The sequence below is a fragment of the Scylla paramamosain genome, chromosome 14, assembly GCF_035594125.1.
Source record: "Scylla paramamosain isolate STU-SP2022 chromosome 14, ASM3559412v1, whole genome shotgun sequence".
NCBI lineage: Eukaryota > Metazoa > Arthropoda > Malacostraca > Decapoda > Portunidae > Scylla > Scylla paramamosain.
In genome coordinates, this window is record NC_087164.1 from 5,572,307 (window position 1) to 5,586,472 (window position 14,166).

General features: G+C 38.9%; 1 protein-coding gene across 3 annotated transcripts in view; it reads right to left on the minus strand.

Moving 5' to 3' along the window:
- The window catches only part of LOC135106796 (UNC93-like protein), a 29,531-nt gene extending 15,365 nt beyond the window's left edge, over positions 1–14,166 (minus strand). The window contains exon 1 of one of the 3 annotated variants that reach the window (XM_064016109.1): positions 14,073–14,166. The gene's annotated coding sequence lies outside the window, so the exon portion shown is untranslated. Of the gene's footprint in view, positions 1–11,157; positions 11,305–14,072 lie in introns of those variants that run through there. The other 2 variants (XM_064016110.1, XM_064016111.1) reach the window with 2 other exon arrangements.

A 14,166-nucleotide genomic window follows, 5' to 3' on the forward strand; every position in this document is an offset into this window, starting at 1 on the left:
AAATTTTGCCAATGTATTTTCCTTGTCATAAACAAAGTCATTCCGTCACATGAGCTGGCTTGTGAAATTTGCCCGACATGTACCACTAAGTTCTTGAATCACTCAAGAAGAAAAGGAAGATCACGATGATGATGATGATGATGAAAACTTCGCAAATAATTCGCATTGCATCGCAAATAATTGCATTTGACACGCTCAACGACAATCATGGATTCTCTACAGTTTTCTAAAAAAAAATTAGAACTCTGTAAATCATACTCCCATTCCTTAAAAAAAAAAAAAAGTATTTTGGTGAAAAAGTGCTCAAATTTTAAATACATTCTTAATAGATAAATTACGACACCGTAAAGAGAGAGAGAGAGAGAGAGACGAGAGAGAGAGAGAGAGAGAGAGAGAGAGAGGAGAGAGAGAGAGAGAGAGAGAGAGAGAGAGAGAGAGAGAGAGAGCGGCTGGGATTTACTCATTCCTCTCCCAGTCCGTACTGACGCACCAGCCATTAGATGCAAGGTGTTCTAGTTGTGAATCAACACGAGAAGACCCGCTGCTCGGTCACATCACTTAAATGCGTGGAATAAATAGGTGAATGTCTTCAGGCTCTACACACTACACTTTTTCCCATACATTGGTACCCATAATTTTTTTTGTGTTTGGTTCGTTCCTCACACCATTCAAAAACGGATACTAGTGGAGTTTTTTTCTATGAAGACCAGCCGCATACGTCGTATTTGCGTATACACATTTATGTTTGCGTCATGGCTCTATTAACTTGCACCTGCGGTCGGTAATGAAGTGGTGGCGGTTACAATATTTATGTACAAATTCATCTCGAGAACCAAACAGTGTCACCTACGGTATAGTAACTATTTGTCAAATATTCTCTTGAAATATCTGCAACACTGTGTGTGCTCTTTATTCTTACCGTCTGATTGTATTTCACTCCCAAGAGATATTTTTAAAGTTATAACCGAGAAATAATTACAATTGCCACGCCATGCTGTTTACTAAAAGGAATACAAATAATCCCCACAGTGTGTAGAATTAAGTGCGCTTTGAATGATTACTTGATACCAGCTGTAGAATGTTTCGTTGACTATATGTAAATGTATGAATGATAAAAGGTCATAAAGTTTAGACTCAGATCCATCCTCCCCCACGCAGCACAAATACGTTGCTGGATCCAATAGTATACATGAAGGCAGGACTCTCAGACTCAGAAATTGCATGCAGGGGTTGTAATTACCTAACACGGAAAACATCAAATTTGAATCGAAAAAGTACACTTTAAACTCCGCTTATCAGGATATGATGTACAGTCGTAGCGTGAACACCTATTTCACTTTTTTTCTTTTTTCATATAAATGTGGCTGGCTATGAGTTATAAGAGAAAAAAAAAATAATGTATCTACAGAGAGAAAGAACCGTTCAGTTGCTGAGTTTAGAGTTGAATAGAAAAGGATTCCAATCACGTTATAACCATCCAGACTACTCTGACACGAAGCCGCATGAGGAAGGCTGTGGTGATGCACACGTAGAGTGAACTAGAGTGCATAATGTAAGGTACTTGCCGAGGATGGTATCGAACCTCTACCTTCATTAATATTAGGCACACACTCCACCCACTTCGCTTCTCCTACGACCCCAGCCTGCCACTCTCTTCTATCAGGTCACGTTCTTTGTTTTGTGCTATCAGGTACGGAGGCTTAAAGCACCCGTGACTCACAGCGCTGAAAACACGGGTTATCGTAATTCACTTTATCAGTTTTCCTGCTTTGCCACTTCACATGCTACCCAATAGAAAAGCAAGCAGGGATGGAGCTAATGAATGCCTCAGGAGCATGTAGACTTGAAGGGAAACAGTAAGGAAATGATATAAAGATAAGTTTTTTAAGATTTTTTTTTTTTGTCATATACGAGTAAGTCCACGAAGGTAAGTTCGTTCGGTACATGTGTGCATTGACGATCTTTTCTCAGCTCTTTTGTACTCCTGCACACACTGTTGTTCTGTCCTGACCTTGCAGAAAACGCCATGCTATGTGCTGGAGGTAAACGAGTTCATATACAACGTAAAAATTAATGAACGTAGTGGCAGGCGCTATATGCGGCAAATTTACTACAATGAGACTCGTGTTTGAAGAATTTTTTTCAGGAAGCTCTCCTTTACTCCCTCTGATGCTAACAAGATGGACCCCTAATTGCAAGCGAGCGCTAAGGGTATTGGAAGGAAGGAATAATACAGCCGAGTGTTTGAACGACGAAGTTTTGTGTGGGAGGAGAAAGGTGAAGGGGGAGACAAGAAATTATAACTTGGCGGGGTAGAGCGAAGCAAGGACGCTCTAGGAAGGGAGCGTGAGCGTGTGTGGAGGCAAAGGTAAATAGCGGGAAGAGAGTATGGAGTGGAGAGGGATTTACTCACTCACTGAAGGGCAATAAGTGTTGATGGATACGAAAGAAAATAATGATGATAATAGAAATAATAATAATAATAACAATAATAATAATAATAATAATAATAATAATAATAATAATAATAATAATAATAATAATAATGATAATAATAATAATAATAACAATAACAACAACAACAACAATGTTTGTGTGTGTGTTGCCTAGAATTCATCGATAAGACTGCTCAGGTATCTGATATGAATGTTTTTCACTCCAATCTTAGCTGTAATCACTGATCTACCGAAGAGGCAAGCATTTTCTCTCTCTCTCTCTCTCTCTCTCTCTCTCTCTCTCTCTCTCTCTCTCTCTCTCTCTCTCTCTCTCTCTCTCTCTCTCTCTCTCTCTCTCTCTCTGTGTGTGTGTGTGTGTGTGTGTTTCATTCCCTCACACGTTCGCTATCATTCTTAATTCAGTGTTTCTCTGCGTAGACACTTTTGTTTTCTGACGCAAGAGTTTATTTTATCTGTAACAAGGATTACCGAGCAGGTGTGTGTGTGTGTGTGTGTGTGTGTGTGTGTGTGTGTGTGTGTGTGTGTGTGTGTGTGTGTGTGTGTGTGCGTGTGTTTGTGTGTATGTGTGTCTGTGATGCGTAATGAGATCCTTATTTTCTAAGTTTCAGTATATCTGTTCAGTTATTCAGTTGTTGTTCTAAACCTGATTTATCCTTTTCATTTGAGTTTTATCGACTGCTGTGTGTTTTACTGAGCATGTTTTATTGGATTTACTTAGTGTGCTTGGTCTCCTTCTTTTATCATTATTATTATTTTCTTTTTTTGTATCGAGCTTACAGCAGTTACAAGGTGACATGGAGATTTCACAGCCAGCGAGCCATTCGGTACAGAAGCAAATGTTCCCATCCAAGTCGCATAATTTACCGGTATCTAAGGAGTCATTTTTATAGTATTACTTATTACACTTTTATAGACATCCTTTCATGGTGGTGAGAGGATTGCTTCAGCATGTGTGAATCTCGCCACGCGAAATCCCATTCATGAATAGTGAACCGTGAAAATTCCACCCAAATTAATCACTCGCAACCGTTATGGTAAATGGGGGATAGAAAGAAGGGGCGATAAAGAAGAGGTACAAATGTAGAAGCTTAGTTTGTGTGTAAAGATGAAGTCACGCAGAGTTGAAAGATGGCTGTCATGCCCGCCTTGTGTTTTCTTTAAGCTTTATTTATACTGTGTCTCGCTCTCTCAGATTTCTTCATTGTTTGATTTTTTTTTTTGAGAGGGAAGGGTTGAGTATCTAGAGAAATACTGCTGTTTCCTAATTAACGCGACAGTCTTTTGCTTTATTTTTTTACTAATTATTTATTGGTCTTGCAATGCATCACTGTTCTCATTTTTACTTTTTGGTTGACATTATTCTTTCTTTCTTTATTTTTTCAAGTTTATCAAAAAGTGGATTATTTATGTTTATATTTAGTTGAAGGACTTGTTTCCTGAGCCGTCATGTTCTCTGTCCATATCTTTTAACATTTTCTCCTGATAAACGGTATCTCGTAATTCATTCTGTATTTTATTTCTAATTAGGTTTCCAGTTTTGTAGAATGTTATATTTAGGAGATCTAGGTTTGCAAGTTGATTAAGTTATCCTGTTGTACGTGTATTTTTCACTGTAAGCGAAACATGAGGACTTATTTTGTATTTTTTTGTAGTGGAAGCACTGATGTCCTTGATACAGAGTTGTGTAGGTAAGAGGAATATGTGAGTATATGAAGGACAAACACCTTAACCAGATGTTGTTTCATGTGTCGTGAGATTTGTGTTGAAATCTCTTCGTGTTGAGTGCTATGTTTGTTTTATATATATATATATATATATATATATATATATATATATATATATATATATATATATATATATATATATATATATATATATATATATATATATGAGTGTGCGTGTGTGTTTTATGTGACTATTTAAGCTAACTATTTATGTGTGGAGACAGTATGGAGACTTCCTTAGCGTGTGGAAAGATTTCATCATGTACTGTGAATGGATGTGTACTTTTGATTGTTTGTGTAATTGTTAGAAATTTTATATGATAAATCCCTCCTACCTAACTGAACATAACGTAACGTGTTTTATTACTGTGTATTGCTTTGTTGGAAAGTTCGTCACGGAAGACTACCTAGAGAAAATTTGCGGTAAAAACTCATTGTAGTTCCCTCAGAGCATGTATTGTACTTGTTAGTAGCACGACGTGTTCCTTGCTAACCTACGCATCAACATGTTGTGGCGTCACACTGTCTGGCCTAATAACACATGTCAGTCGTCACCATAAGAACACTTATCCGATGTATTTATCCTCTATGTTAAGTAGAGCGAAGATAAGATACACCGGAAGAGAGAGAGAGAGAGAGAGAGAGAGAGAGAGAGAGAGAGAGAGAGAGAGAGAGAGAGAGAGAGAGAGAGAGAGAGAGAGAGAGAGAGAGAGAGATTACCTACATACACAGACTTTCTCTTAGCGTTCATTCCCCTGAGCAATATTTAATTGAGGCAGAGAAACTGCTCCCCTAAAGTGAGAGCAAGGCGCTACAGCAGCACACCGCCTCCCGGGTGAAGACACGCAGCAAGGATTAGGGAAGGAAAAGGCAAACATATTTTTTCTTTGTTTGTTTTCGTTATCAGCTTTGTTTTGAAATTTTCTTACCTTACAGCTAAAGCCATTGATAAATTTGTTATATCTCTATGTTTCCTCTTTATATTTATCCATCTCTTTTACTCATTGGTTCATATTTTGTAAAGACTACGTAAGTCTCCATAGTCTGTGAGGAAGAGTGACTGGTGGTGGTGGTGATGGCGGTACTGTGTGTGTGTGTGTGTGTGTGTGTGTGTGTGTGTGTGTGTGTGTGTTGTGTGTGTGTGTGTGTGTGTGTGTGTGTGTGTGTGTGTGTGTGTGTGTGTGTGTGTGAACATCACTACAGCAGCAATGTTACAGGCAGTAAGACAACGCTGTATTCACCTACGAAAAAAAAAAAAGCAAAAATGTGAGAATAAGAGAAAACAGTCAGCATCACGAGAAGACTGCCAGCGGGACATCTGTAGTTTAAGAATTCCGGAATGGGTTTCTACTTTCTTCTGTATCATTCAGTGGTGTTCCTCAGTGTTCTGTCATTTCACCCACTCTCTTCCTATTATCCATCAATGATCTTCTAAACCAAACTTCTTGTCCTATCCACTCCTACGCTGATAATACCATCCTGCACTTTTCCACGTTTTTTTTTTCACAGACGTCCAACCCTTCAGGAAGTAAACAGTTTACGCAGGGAAGCCACAGAACGCCTGACTTCTGATCTCTCTAAAGTTTCTGAATAGGGCACAGCAAACTTGGTATTGTTCAATGCCTCAAAAAAACTCAATTCCTCCATCTATCAACTCGACACAACCTTCCAGACAACTATCCCCTCCTCTTCAATGACACCCAACTGTCCCCCTCTTCTACACTGAACACTTTCGGTCTGTCCTTTTCTTATAATCTAAACTGGAAACTTCACATCTCATCTTTAGCTAAAACAGCTTCTATGAAGTTAAGTGTTCTGAGACGTCTCCGCCAGTTTTTCTCATCCCCTCCAGCTGCTAACTCTCTAGAAGGGCCTTGTCCGTCCATGTATGGAGTATGCTTCACATGCCGGGGAGATTTCCACTTATACCGCTCTTCTAGACAGGGTGGAATCAAAAGCTTTTCGTCTCATCAACTCTTCACCTCTAACTGACTGTTTTTGTTCTCATCGCCGCAATGTTGCATCTCTTTCTGTCTTCTACCGCTATTTCCAAGCTAACTTCTCTTCTGATCTTGCTAATTGCATGCCTCCCCTCCTCCCGCGGCCTCTCTGCACAAGACTTTCTTCTTTCTCTCACTCCTATTCTGTCCACCTCTCTAATCCAAGAGTTAACCAATATTCTCAATCATTCATTCCTTTCTCTGGTAAACTCTGGAACTCCCTGCCTGCTTCTGTATTTTCATCTTCCTACGACTTGAATTCCTTCAAGAGGGAAGGTTTCAAGACACTTATCCTTCAATTTTTGGCTACCGCTTTGGATCATGTTTGGGGATGGGCATTTCAGTGTCTTTTTTTTTTTTTATTAGATATTTGTTGCTTTTGGCCGGTGTCCCTCTTACATAAAAAAGAATATATATATATATATATATATATATATATATATATATATATATATATATATATATATATATATATATATATATATATATATATATAATGTATATATATATATATATATATATATATATATATATATATATATATATATATATATATATATATATATATATATATATATATATATATATATATATATATATATATATATATATATATATATATATATATATATATATATGTGTGTGTGTGTGTGTGTGTGTATGTGTGTGTGTGTGTGTGTGTGTGTGTGTGTGTGTGTGTGTGTGTGTATGTGTGTGTATCATACTACTGAAAGACTGTTTGGAGACGACAAAATCTCTTTCTTTTAGGTGTGAAGCAACTCTATCCCACACTCTCTCATGACTTATCCCCTTTACCCGCATCCTCATGTAAAGTGAAGCATCCCTTCCCGTGTAGTTTACTCTTTGTCATCAACCAATCCTGGAAAATACAACACTTCACTACTGCCGGCTGTGCTTCATGATATATTTGTTATGTACAAAATCTAAGTAGCTGTGAATAGCTCTATCATAGCACAAGGATATTATCGATAGCAGTGAAAAGAAATGAGTCTAATAGTTATGATAGTTTCTGTGTACATTACTCATTCTTTTCTCCCATCTCACCTCATATCTGATCTTCTTAAGATATCAGGATGAGAAATGGCTATCCGGCTTTTATGGTGCTTTTCTGTGTTATCAGTTTAGCTATGCGCCCTCATGGTTGGGCAAGAGAGAGAGAGAGAGAGAGAGAGAGAGAGAGAGAGAGAGAGAGAGAGAGAGTGTGTGTGTGTGTGTGTGTGTGTGTGTGCATGTGTAAGGCTTGTTATTCTTCTTATTGGTAGTTACATATTGCCAAAGGCTTGTTGAGAATGGCCGGTGACAGATGAAACAGACAAGTTTGCCATACCGTACTGGGATTCTCGGGTTCAAGCTTGAAAAATTTAGGTTTAGGAAGGAGATAGGAAAAAATTGGTTCTCAAATAGAGTGGTAGATGAGTGGAACGGACTCAGTAATCATGTAGTTAGTGCCAGGACACTAGAGAGCTTTAAGAGAAGATTAGACAAGTTTATGGATGGGGATAACAGATGGAAATAGGTAGGAGTGTTTCATACAGGGACTGCCACGTGTAAGCCTGGTCGCTTCTTGCAGCTTCCCTTATTTCTTATGTTCTTATGTTCTTATGTCAATTCTAAGCTAATCTCCCCTTAATGAATCTGTTTTCTTTGTTTAGTGAGGAAAATTGAACGTACACTAGGCTGAGTGTGTGTGTGTGTGTGTGTGTGTGTGTGTGTGTGTGTGTGTGTGTGTGTGTGTGTGTGTGTGTGTGTAAGAAACTATCGCGCACACACACACACACACACACACACACACACACACACACACACACACACATTAGTTACATATTGTGTACCTTAATTTTTCTTGCACTTGGGTTCTTTATTAAAGGCTGCAGATTTCAAGCTTCTACCTACAACGGGTCTCCAGTTTGTGCGGAGGAGGAGGAAGGAATAAATTATATAATGCAAATAATTATGACATGAAAACTGAGTTATCGAGGAAATTTACTGTTTCCTGATAAATGTACACCTGCTAAAAGAAGATTTGAGATTATTCGTATCACTTTTACGATTAACGAGAGAGAGAGAGAGAGAGAGAGAGAGAGAGAGAGAGAGAGAGAGAGAGAGAGAGAGAGAGAGAGAGAGATTTGTTTTTTTGCCGTTTCCATTATGCATAATACTTTTTTTGTTTGTTTATTTAGTAGTACGCAGTGTGATTCCGACACCATTTCGTTGCTCTCGTCTTGATGTATCAACTGAACACAGTTGTCTGTGTTAATGAGTGAATACTAAGGCTATTGCTACACTAAAATAAATTAAATGATAGACTAGCATTATTGTCACCTGTGTATCGAGTCAATATCGTGCATATAAATTCATTAAAAACTGTTAATGGTTTTATGGGCATTATAAAGGACTTTTATAGTATCATAATTCATGGCGCATCCTTAGATATGTTTTTAAGATTTGATCTCGTTTGACTTTGTGCAGTATAAACATTTCCATCTTCTCTGTCCTTAAACATTTTTAGCAGGTTCTTCAGTGTCTTTTGTTGTGGTTCTTTTTTCACAAAACATATAATTTGAGGCGCACATGAATGCGCGTATGGTTACACATTAGGCAGTGGTAGAAGGAACCGTTGCTCCGGGTGAATGTGTTCGCCCAGAGGAGAGAAGAGAGAAAGTAAACAATCCTCGTGTCCCTGACACACCTGACCACAAGATTCCCTTTCACTTCACCTGTGGTGGGGATTCCCCTTAAAAGTTTCCTACGAGTTCAGTGCTCGGAGTTGCAAGTTTTTGTTTGCATTTATATTGTTTTTTTTTTTTTTTTGCATTTACTTTTCAGAGAAGTATGACTTTTATAATATAATATTACGTTTATATATATATATATATATATATATATATATATATATATATATATATATATATATATATATATATATATATATATATATATATATATATATATATATATATATATATATATATATATTAGTTCATTCAGGTTAGTGAAAACGAGTGTTTGTATTTTGTTGAACCGTTGCCAAAAGAATGGAGGTGAATGACGAAGCAGATCTCAGTGAGTCAATTCCGTGGCGTTTCCTTGCGGCGATGCAGGAATACGAGGGGAGAATTAGTAGATATTAGATAAATGCAAGAAATTTTATTAGAATATCAAGGATTCGGGCTTTTGTAAGTTATTGATAAGCTATATGGTGACACTAATGGCAAAAAGTCTAAACACTTTTTATTTTCATTAACAGTTTTGAAATTGAGGATATTTTGAGAAGCATCCTGCAACACACTTGTACATCCGGGGCAGGATAGCTGCCGCAAATCTGCTGGCTTAGGTTAATTTGTGCCCCAAAGTAATTTATAGACTGAAATGATTGATTGTCATGCTAACCTAAGCCAGCCTCCGGCACTCCTACTTTCACTACTTCTGCAGCGGCTCAGCTCGCCACTTGTGTGTCGTTTTATACATGGTAGTCTGCCTTTTGCTGACTATACTCACCCCATCCTCTCTCCCTCTCACCCTCTACCATCCTCCTTCTCTTGTCCTTCATTTTTTCCACTTTCTAATTTTTCTCGATATTTTTTGTGTTTTGTTTTCTGCACATGATTGTTTCATTCACTGTCTTATTTTTTTTCCCTGCGTACGGTATTTTATTCACCGGCAGCCTTCCCTTCACTTCATTTACCTCGTAGAATGCTTTCCTCCCAGCAGCCGTCACCAACACACTCCCTTAAGGCCTGCACAATACAGTGACTCCTGCAACATTATCTGCGTCATTGGCTTTATTTCATACTTGATATTAAAAGTAATTAGTGTTTGTTGCGATAAACGCTTCTTAGATTATTTTTCTTCACCGACAAATAGGACTACTTTCTCCTCCCTCCCTCACTCTTGTAACCTTCTCTTGTATTTTCCCCAGACAGCCCCCCTCCCTCTCCGTCTCTCTCTCTCTCTCTCTCTCTCTCTCTCTCTCTCTCTCTCTCTCTCTCTCTCTCTCTCTCGTACCAAGATTCGTGTATATTTACTGCATGTCATGCTGTTTTCTCCTCACCTTTACATGAACAGAATGTTACTACTACTCTTGTAAGTCAGTACTGGCAGCCGGTCGCTGTGTACCGTCCCTGCGACTCCGACCTTTCATGTGGCCTCTCTAGTCCCTTATCACCCTAATCTGAAGGCTATTTGTGTTGAAGTGGCAGGGAACGCCAAAACATATTTAGTCCTGAAGATGCAGCCAACGTCATGTTTGTATGTAGTGAAAATGCTGATGATGTTTCAGTATTTCACGAAGGTCCAGGCAAAAGGAAAGCCGTGACTATTTCCTCACAGACTCACGTGCGTGCGGCGCCAAAGATAAATGAGATAGAAAAAATGTAATATGGCTAGGAAACACTTGAGTTTTTGATGTGTAACATTCACCTTTGAAAAAGAAAAAAATGTTGCACACGTCGTGCATCCACTTTCGTACTTATATGCAACAGTTAAAGGAAAATGAACATTACCAAATGTCTACTTTAGTGCCGTGTATATAATCAGCGGCAAGCAATGTCTTTAATATGTGTAATTAAAAAGAACCATCCTAAATCGCCTTCGCGTGCAGAAAATACGATCTATGTGACTAATTCGAAGTGAATGTAGGTTAGATACAATTATAGTTTAGGCAAGTTAGTTTTTCTTCTACCTGGTGCTCTTTCTGATGGCCTGGCTTAATGGTACTCCTTCAGTATCTGTAACTGTAGTGATTCTCTCCTTGGGGTGCTATGTACTAATCGACTGAATCCATTCTTCCTATGATCGTGTCACTTTAGTCTCATAAATTTCAAGCAAAAATTAGTATGAATGCTTTATTTAGTATAAGGGCAAACATGATACTGCATATTTGCCTCGCTGGCGATTCACCTCTCGTCTAAACCATAAGTGAATGTTAGACAAAGCAAAGGGAGTCTTAAGACCCACCTGACTCACCGCGGTCTCTGATGGCCTCACTTTATACTCCAGGTTAATCTGGCCAGAAGGATTGGTGACTGAGGATCAGGGCACATGGAAGAACGAGTGGTAAGGGATGCACACGCGGACTGACTGTAACGGTTTGTGCTCAATACTTTCCCTTCCTCCAATAGCAAGAGCGTGGATGACCTTGCCGTCCATCCCAAGCACAGCGGCCCATCACACCCTCCCTTGTCGAAGGTCAGATAAGTGGTCTACTCCCCTCAGGAAGCTATGGCAAGGTCACGTTGAGTAAGAAAACGGTTTTTGATGACAACATTGATCGTTTTGTTGTCATCGCAGTTCGGCTTACTTCTGGAGTTCTGTTTTTGTAATGGTGGGACAATGTCTTCTTCATAAGTAAGTCAATCTCGCTTCGTATATTCCTTAAACTTCTTTCTTCTAATCACATTTCACATCAGAGAAAACTAGATAGACTGATGAAAAGGAACAGGAGAGAGAGAGAGAGAGAGAGAGAGAGAGAGAGAGAGAGAGAGAGAGAGAGAGAGAGAGAGAGAGAGAGTCGAAGAAGAGGGGCATTAAGGGAAGGAGAAGAAAAAAAGATATGAGCGAAGGGGAGGGAGTGGGCAAATGAAGGTGAAGGGTAGGTGTAAAAAAGAGAAAGGGAGGAGGAGGGGCAAAGAAACAGCGAGATAAAATAGGAAGGGTACAGAAAATAAGAAGTGAGTAAAGAACATGATAAATGGTGCTGAAAGGACGAGGTGAGAATGATGATAAGGAAGGAACCATGACAGGAAAGGTAAATGCTTGGGAATTAGCAGAGAGAGAGAGAGAGAGAGAGAGAGAGAGAGAGAGAGAGAGAGAGAGAGAGAGAGAGAGAGAGAGAGAGAGAGAGAGAGAAAATGGGAAGGCTTAGAGACGGAAAAAGTGATAGGAGTGGTAAGAGTGAGTGGTATCCTGTCCACCATCCCTCCCAGCGGTAGAGAGTAACTACGAACAGGAAAATGAGGCACATATTGAGAGCTCATTACCACGATTCATGATCCATTGTTCTCCTATAACGTCATTGCTATCACTTCGTCAGCTCTGACAAATGTTTCCGTTGTACAAGACTAGTGTTATGTGCTTTAATTCCGTCTGTTGGGATGTTAGGAATAATAATCCTATTTTATGCTAATGAACAAAAAAGTTAAAGTTTGAAAAATTTAGAATATACACGACTATGATAGAAGGGACCTTTGCAGCACCAGGCAAAAATATGTTTATTGTTGTTGATAGTATTATTATTATTATTATTATTATTATTATTATTATTATTATTATTATTATTATTATTATTGTTGTTGTTGTTGTTGTTGCTGTTGTTGTTGCTGTTGTAGTTGTTTTTGTTGTTGTTTTTGTTGATGTTGTTGTTGTTGATGTTGTTGTTGTTGTTGTTGTTGTTGTTGTTGTTGTTGTTGTTGTTGTTGTTGTTGTTGTTGTTGTTAATTCAATAACAGGATCAAAAGAGTCTCCCTGTAAAGTAGATGAGTAACACATGCAATGATGTATCCAAACTATCTCTTATAGTTACTTGTTTTTAGTTTTCAGTTTCTGTTCATAACCTTTCAAAAGTATATCAAATTCAAACTTTTGCCTTTTTTGTACCTGTGGTTTAGGTTAAGAACTATTTCATTGTTTCAAAATTTTGTTTATGTTGCATAACACAAATGCGAGGTAAGTTCGTCCCTTGTGTGTGTATGTGTGTATGTGTGTGTGTGTGTGTGTGTGTGTGTGTGTGTGTGTGTGTGTGTGTGTCTGTGTGTGTGTGTGTGTGTCTGTGTGTGTGTGTACTTGCATTTTATCTCTGAACACGGTTCACACACAGGTACACACACACAAGAAGTTTCTTCCCACACCGCCCGCTACCTCTCCTCCCCGTTATGATCGACACCATTGACGTAAACAAGCAGAAAACATACACGACTCGAGCTGCCCTGTCATCTACCGGGCAGACTCAGCAGCAACAGAACAGACAATCACATGGCTTCATCTTGCTTTTTTATTTTCTTTCAATATTCTTTGATCTGAAACACGCAAGCTCTGAACTTTCCACAACTTTCATATCTCTTCACTTTCGAACTTTCATATTTACATATTTTCATATTTCACATTTCTCAGTCAGGTTGCGGCGGCCACATGTGCCTGAAGTACTTATAAGTCATCGGAATTAAGATGCAGTTCGTCAACTCTAAATTTAATTTCCGTTTGTACTTCGCGTAGTAATATTATTCGCACACAGCTTTCTCTGCACTGCGTCCCTGTCGCATTCTGAAACCACTCCGAGGTGTTTCTCTTTTACATTACGTAAAAAGTAAGATAAATACCAAATATACTTAGGTCATCGACATCTTGTGAGGCACAGCGGTGAAAGTTGCTGTAAGTTGCGATACACCATTACACGTGAGTCTCGTCTTGACTCAGTTAACAGTTGTTTGGAAGCATCTCTCTCTCTCTCTCTCTCTCTCTCTCTCTCTCTCATGTACACACACACACACACACACACACACACACACACAGGTAATTCAGATGATAGACTAAGAAAGCTAGAATGGGTACGATATACAAGAGAGAGAGAGAGAGAGAGAGAGAGAGAGAGAGAGAGAATGTTTGTTTAACTTTTATAGTAGTGTAATGGACCTGGATACATGCATGTACTGTCAGGATCCGCCGTTGGGGTGACAGAGTGACGCAGTGTTTTTCATCACATGTTCGTCAACAGCTTGTTCCAGCACGAGGCAAACTATGGTGCCATGGTATTTACAATTCACATGTTTTATACTCAAGTTATTATGTTTTATAAAGTGTTTTCCAACATGTTGGATCGCTCACAAGTGTTTAATAATTTGTCACGATGCAGAACAGTTGAAGGAGGAAGGCCTTACTGTAAGCGTCAGGAGGGGAAAAGTGGTGAATGCAGAAGCTCCGACCAGCGCCACCTGTCAGCACGGAGGTCAGACCTTCACTGGCCACCCAGTT